The sequence below is a fragment of the Stegodyphus dumicola genome, chromosome 7 (assembly GCF_044657685.1).
Source record: "Stegodyphus dumicola isolate Sdum_Otavi_A_Nest chromosome 7, ASM4465768v1".
Taxonomy (NCBI): domain Eukaryota; kingdom Metazoa; phylum Arthropoda; class Arachnida; order Araneae; family Eresidae; genus Stegodyphus; species Stegodyphus dumicola.
The window spans coordinates 21,999,344-22,006,917 of record NC_140774.1 but is presented as its reverse complement, the minus strand read 5'-3'; the positions used below and the strand labels follow the sequence as shown (position 1 = coordinate 22,006,917).

The 7,574-nt window shown below is 28.8% G+C and overlaps 1 long non-coding RNA gene across 1 annotated transcript; it reads right to left on the bottom strand.

Moving 5' to 3' along the window:
• Positions 1-1,023: 1,023 nt before the first annotated feature.
• LOC146996122 (uncharacterized) lies at positions 1,024-7,015 on the bottom strand. The gene is made up of 3 exons (XR_015041952.1): positions 6,938-7,015; positions 4,150-4,239; positions 1,024-1,158 (listed from the first exon to the last, which is right to left on the bottom strand). It is a non-coding gene; the product is annotated as an uncharacterized LOC146996122 (long non-coding RNA).
• Between the last annotated feature and the right edge of the window lie 559 nt (positions 7,016-7,574).

The following is a 7,574-nucleotide window of genomic DNA, read 5'->3' as shown; positions in this document are numbered from 1 at the left end:
AAAGTTCTGAAAATAATTTGCAATGGTTCATTCGTATTATTTTACGCAAAATTCAGTAAAATGAAATTTACCTGTTAAAATCAGCACCAAATTAAACTTTGTAAATTCTAGCGCATGTTAAAGGTTGTCTCATCCAGAATTTTATTACTAACCATTCATTTCAGAGCAAAATAAAACAGTAATTGCCATTTATATGACAATCAATATCAAAAATTTAAATCTGCATTTTACGCAACATAGAAAAACTTCAAAAGATCTACTGTTTACCATGCAATTAAGGCATTTTATTCTGCAATCAACTCTACCAATTATTAATTCCATTAAGTATATTAAGTTTACTCTTTCTGCTCAATATATGCTATGTAAAATTTTCCATAAATTTATTAATTCATTTTATTTTGAGGTGAGCTTTTATTCAACTCTCGATGTCAATGAGAATGTTTAGTTCATTTTTTATTCGGTCTCAAAAGAGAAATCAAAATACGTGGATTTATGTACGTGTATTTATGAATCAAAATACATGAGAAATCACAGTGAGAAAAGCACTGCTACCTTAAATTGTGATTATATATAACAAATGCAGTGAATTATAGTTAAAAAATAGTGAAAATATTTATATTTCTGAACTATTTCATATATAACATTTTCAGTTTCGCATATGTGGCAATTTAAGAACTTTTTTACGTATACCAATTTTTTGAAATATCTGCAAATTTTTGTATCTTTAAGGAGAGCTTATTCTTTCACCTTTAGTATATAAGTAATGGTAATTTACCAGATAAAATTACTTAATGGGGAATACAGAAAAATATCTAACTACTTACCTTTGTGACTTCATCTGCAGAGAGACTAAAAAGGTAGTTCAGCTAAATCTGCTATAATTAATATTTATAATAATGCTAAATTATGCAATATCTATTAATATGACAAATTTTTGTAAAGCTATTTATTTGTATGAAAACTAAACACATTCAGAAATTTATGGCACTATATTATGATTAACAGAGGAAAAACACTTTTCAAAATTCAAAATAGTTTTTATTAATCCAATTTATCACATTTTATTTGAATTCATGAAAAACAATCTTATATCCATGTATTCTTATGTATATAAGAACTCTTGATAAATTGGATCTCTGTCATTGCCTTTCACAGCACCTAAAATAAAAAAACACTCACAATTACTACATGTGAATATAATTCATAATTAAATTTAAACAAATGACTATTACAATGCAAATTAAAGGAAGCATTTAAAATATTTTAACATTTAATACCTATAAACAGAGTAGCAATTATTTGATTTTTCGATTATAGTAAAATAAACATGGGGGATGCGTTTTAAAATTTTTTATGTCAGAAAATAAACTCAAACCACCAGCTGAACATATGAGCAGTTTTATCAATCAGCCACTGGTAGGTAACCTGGATACTGAATCAACATATAAAGTTGCCAAGATAAAGAGAGAAACAAAATTATGATAATCACATCTTACCTATTCATAAAACTATTTTAAATTTAATGTGTAGGCAAGTCCAAAAAGAGTGAGAATGAATTTATTTTGCAACACAAAGTAAAGTCTTGCAGGAGCAAAAAAAACTTGTCTCATGAGATTGGCAAGTAAAAAATAATTAACTGCATCTGGTAACATTTATCTGACAACACATATGTAATTGTTAGCTACGTGCAGAAAATAAAATCTGATCAGGGGCGTAGCTAGAGGGGGAAGGAGGGGCATCTGTCCCCAGGTGCAGAATCCAAGGGGCGCCAAACTGATATTAGAACATTTTAGAATTAAATGTTTTCCATCCTTGGCAAGCAGTAGGGGGCGCGAAATCTTCAGTTGTCCCTGAGCGCTGAAAACCCTAGCTATGACTCTGAATCTGATCATGTTAATGCAATTTTAAACTTTTGAATTTAACCGCAGAAATTTACCAAAGAAGTACTTGTAACAGTAGTAAATGAAGATGTGGCTAATCTTTACTGTATGGTACACCTTGGTTTCTGTCTGAAAAAAAATCGCAAAGTGGTTGTTTGTGAAATGTGGAAGCCCATTGCGTCTAATAAGTTTTTCAGTAACCCTAATGTTGATAATGTTGGCGAAAGTAGCCTTTAGGAAAAAAAAAACTTTTTTTTTTGTCAATAAAAAGGAGTTATTTCAAATATTGCCAACGTGTTGTGATAAATTTAGTTTTGAGCTACTGTTTTTAATAGTAAACCTTTTGTACGGTCCCAGGTTTTTGGTTCTTACCATTCTTTTCAATTGCTGTGTTTGGTTGCACGGAAGTGGTATGGTCTTGTATTTTGAACATGCTATTTATTATTTTGGTGTGGGTACCATCGTTTGAGTATGTCTGAGGTGACTAAGAGACGAAAAATTGAATTGAATTGCTTACCTGGAGGATGGTGGTGGGAAGCCTAAACACATGCATGTGAAAAAAAAGGTACGTGAAAAAAATGACGTTTCATTTATTTTTTTGTCTCTGTGTGTTAATTTTTGTTAGAAGATTTGTTGTTTAATGTTTTTATGTTAGGAAATATGTATTTTTGGTAACTTATTCCTCTCTGTTTGTGTATTTTTGGTTGTCTGTATGTTAAGACAGTGGTGAATTTTTTCTGGTAACTATGATATTTTTAACTTTCTGATTTTCTTAAAGTGAAAATAGATCAATGTGTACATGGACAAAGTTAAGGCAGTGCACAATGCCCAGTTTGTGCAGTTCGTTTTAATAGGTCGATGTGTACATGGACACAGAGTTTGTGTATGTCTTTGACTTCTTATTTTGGTTTTGTGTAGCGGCCACCTTGAAATTGGTGCCGATCCTCTCAGGTGATGATCTTGATATAAAAAAAAAAGAAACGATTCGCCAGGGTTACAGTAGAGTAAATTTTTACCAAAGATGTTCTACCATAATCACCATTTCAGTGGTTTAAACACTAGTGGAGCAGTATGCAGAGATGAAGATTTGAGTTTTGTTTACACAGCATGATGGTTTAGGCACTCCAGCCATTACAGTGAACAAAATTATAATAAACATAGCCACAATAATTGCCTATAAATATTGATGTATAACACTGCATTAACTAATATATTTCTTATGCTAGTATATACAGAATCCTTAATCGAAGGGAAAATCAGAAAACTGTGCATGCATTTTCCTTTAACTGAAACATGGATTTGACCATACACATCTCAGTCTTACGAGACATGCCACACTATGCAGATAGACAGTAAAAAGTGCTTGCGTTGTTTTTATTTGTTAGAGGTATGAAATAAATATACTTCTAGATTTTAATTTTTTCTTTTCTTGTTTTACATTTGGATTAGCTATCAAAAAGTAAGGAATTTTGATATTATTACAATATCGGAGTTAAAATAACAATTATTGGACATGTTAAAGTAATGAAAATTTTAAATTAGGTTAAAAAGTAACCCTTAATGTGGCATATTTTTGAATTAAACTCTATCGACATTAAAAACAACAAAACGTCCCTCTTTATTAAGGACTTTAATTAACAAATTTTAAATACCGAGCTATGAATGAATTTTTTCCTTTGCATGTTATAATAACTGAAAATTACTCTGATACAGTCAAAATTCCTAAATGCAAGTACATAAAATTTACTTTAGCAATTTAAAGAGATGAGACACACTGAACACATGAATAAATTTCTATCAAAGAATAATTTATTAAATTTGGCCCGTTCCATAGTAAACTTTAACCATTAGATTACATTATTACACCATGTTATCAGTTTGAAAAGCAAGTCATATGCCAGATCTTGGATGTAAAAGAAATGCACAAAATAATATACAGATTATTAAAAAATGATGTATACCAATGTTTATAGATATGATTAAATGTAACAGAAAATTTACTGTCACAACCACATTTTTAAGTGAAATGTATTATTTTAACATTTTACAATATTTAAGGTATGGCATTAAATGCAACATTATGTGCCTGGACATAAGTTAGTAAATTAAAAAAAAAAAAAAATAATAGTAATCAAAGTATGAATGTCATGAAAAATTTCAAAAACAAGCAGAATTTAATTTAGAAGACCTTTAGACACTTATGATAAATAAATTTGAGAATTCTTCACCCAAAATTAAATTATAATTAACTAAAACCAGTTTGACTGACCTTCTACAAAATCCTTCAGCTGCAATTTTTTCTAGCTTGAAAACCAAATTCTTCTCCACATGGTAATAACATCTTAACCAGTTGAAATTCCTGCAGAAAGTTTGATAACACAGTAATAGAATTAATAGAATAGAAAAATTAACACAAAAGTATAGAACATCATTTAAACTTAACATTATTACAAATTTTGGTGCTTTCTGACTATCTGCAAAGCTGTGAAAATTGGCAAAATGGTTAGTTTACGGTTCATATCTACTGCTCTGTTCACAAGTAGTAATTCAAATAAGCACTTTATAAGAAACAAGAAATTTTAGGATGCACACACACAAAAATATATATATTAGGTCAATATTCACATATTTTTCATCCAATGGAATACTATTCAGAAAAAAAGATTAAATATAAAGCATGTAAATACATGTGTGTGGTATGCATATTCATACTAGTTTGCTATTATTGTGTGCATACTCTTGCTGTTTTAGCATAAGTTGAAGCTGTGAGGGCAGATGATAAGAAAGTATCAGAATTTTTCATGTATAAGAAAAGATTGCCCCGAAAATAGTATCTCAATTGTTTAGCACTGACATTTACATAGCACATTAGAAATATATAGTAATATATGTATAATAAAAAGATAATTGCATATTATTAATTCATTTTTTTAAATGCCAAACTTTAACAATTCTTTCACATATAATTAAAGAGAATTCTTTCACATGAACATCTAAAATCCATTCTTAACTAAAGAATAAATAATAAAACCATGCAAATTTCTTATCAAGCCCATCATTTCCAAAATGTCTACTTCTGAAAGTTCCCAGCATTTCTCAATATATTATTAAATTTCTAAACTAAGCATCAATGATCGTCATGTTCGCTAATGTGGCAATATCTTTCACACTTCTTTGTTACCACAAGTAACAAGTAGGCTTCAATAAATCTTTAACTGTGACATGCTACTTTTGTCTAAAATTTGTACAAATAATAAAATTAAATGGGCTCTTTATAATATGCTCAAAGAAATAATTTTGTATGAAAATTTGTATGTTATATATTGGCCTGATTAATGATTCAGGAAATAATTCGGGTTTTCAAAGTGCTTCCTAATAATTCAAATTTCAGCTTGTGTCAAAATAAAATCTATAACACAAAGATTTCCTTATGAACAATGCATTTTAACATTATTCAATCACTGGCAATCACACAGTACTGATTGCTTCAATAAACATTACTGTAACTGTGTTATTTAAAAAACTGTAATGTTTTAATTATTTCCTTAATTAAAACATTACAGTCTTTTCCTCCTTCTAACACCAAAAGAAAACCCAGATAAGAAATATAAAAATATCAGTAAAAATAAATTATATTATTGAATGACACTTTACATTAATTACACTTATGCATATATTATTTTATTATAAATTATTTCAAAATCAAAGAAGAGAAGGAGGAGAAACTTTAATATTGACATTTCTAAAATGATATAAACATTAATCATTTAGCACAATTTGTTATTTCAGGCAAAAAGAATTCACTTTTCTGGATAGCATTTATATTTCCATCTCACTTTCAATGAAACATTAAGAGAAATGCATATAATTTAAACACCAGTTTATTTTATTTATCAGACAGATTATGTCAACTCGAAAAAACCTATCAGTAAAATTCGGTAGTAATAATTCTGAATGTTAGGCAACTTGCAAGATTCAACAAAAATTATCAATACTTTTACTATAATGACAATACTACAGTAACATGAACATAAAATTAAACTGCATATAACTATAAAATAAGCCAGCATATAATAATGGTGCATTGGTTTCTAAAACAATGGGCTCGATGAAAAAATACATGTATTATGGTAGCTATTCATATTCTTCAGCTTTCCTAATATTCTCATGTTCACTTTACATAACTAAAGTATCTAAAATACAATAAAAATGCAAACAATATTTATGAGAAAATGATAAAAGCATTCATAAGCATTTGATTGAATGATCATATTTTGTCTTCCTGCAAGTCGAATCTTAAAATGATATGCAGTTTGAAAAATGCTTAATCCTTTTATAAAATATTCAAAAAAGATTAAAAAAAGGTACTGTTCTGTTATCAGGACCGGGTTCAGAAATGTATTTATGTATGCTTGTATATTTGTATGTTTGTGTGTCTACATATACACATCTATGCACATACTTACGAACACAGGTTCATACATTTCCGATTCTGGTCCCAATAACAGAACAGTACCCCCCAAAAAACTTGAATTACAAACTAGATTAAGATAATGTTTCAACCATACATATTTTGGACAAAACAATGCAAACTCTTATTTTTATACAATTGTTCAAACTATTTAATATAAATTTATTGTTGCAATAAAATAATAAGCAATCTGATCACACATATTATTTTGAAACTGAATGCATAAACTAGACTAAAAAAAATTCAGTCATAAACATTTGGATAGCAGTGCAAATTAGATATTTGAAAAGACTCAAACTATTTAATATAAATTTATTGTTGCAATAAAATAATAAGCAATCTGATCACACATATTATTTTGAAACTGAATGCATAAACTAGACTAAAAAAAATTCAGTCATAAACATTTGGATAGCAGGGCAAATTAGATATTTGAAAAGACAGCCAGCCATTGAGATACACGTAATTCACGACAGAATGGTAACAATTCATAAAGCTGTGAAACATTTAACTGTCAAAATGACATAAATAACATAAATTCGAAAAGCAAAAAAAGTAAACATACAAGTATTGCAATTGAACTTACCTTTCATGCAACAAAAAATATCCATACAAGTTAACCTCATGACGCAGCCATTTTGGATTTCGTTTCAAATCAGACAGATGTTTACGGATTTGCGGAAGAATACGAGGAACTAGTAGTTTGCCGGATACAATGTGAAATGACGCGAAAGAATATAGTTCTGTAGAACTTCCTACATTATTCCGTAATAAACAGTGCTATTTCCTAATTTTTTCTTTATCTAATTAATTAATTAATAGGGAAATAGTTAAATAACGCCGAATTCATTTTTAATGAAATGTAAAATTTTGCATGTATGGGACAACCACCTTCCATCCAATGTTTCTGAGAATATAAACAAATTTTGGAATCTGAGAGTATCAGTAAATAAATATATAGAATATCGCCTCTCAAACGACCACTTCTGAAAGTGACCAATAGTTCTGAGATTATAAATAAATATTGATATTAAGCATTATTTCTATAAGACGACCATCTCTATATAAGACCAAAGTTTCTAGAATCTTGGATAGTCATCAGAGATGTATCTTTACTGCGAAATTATCGCACGACTGTAATTCAATATCAATAACAGATCGCGCGATTGAAAAACATTTTCTGTCCTGTAATTAGAGGGAAAAAATTTTCCTTATGAGGTATT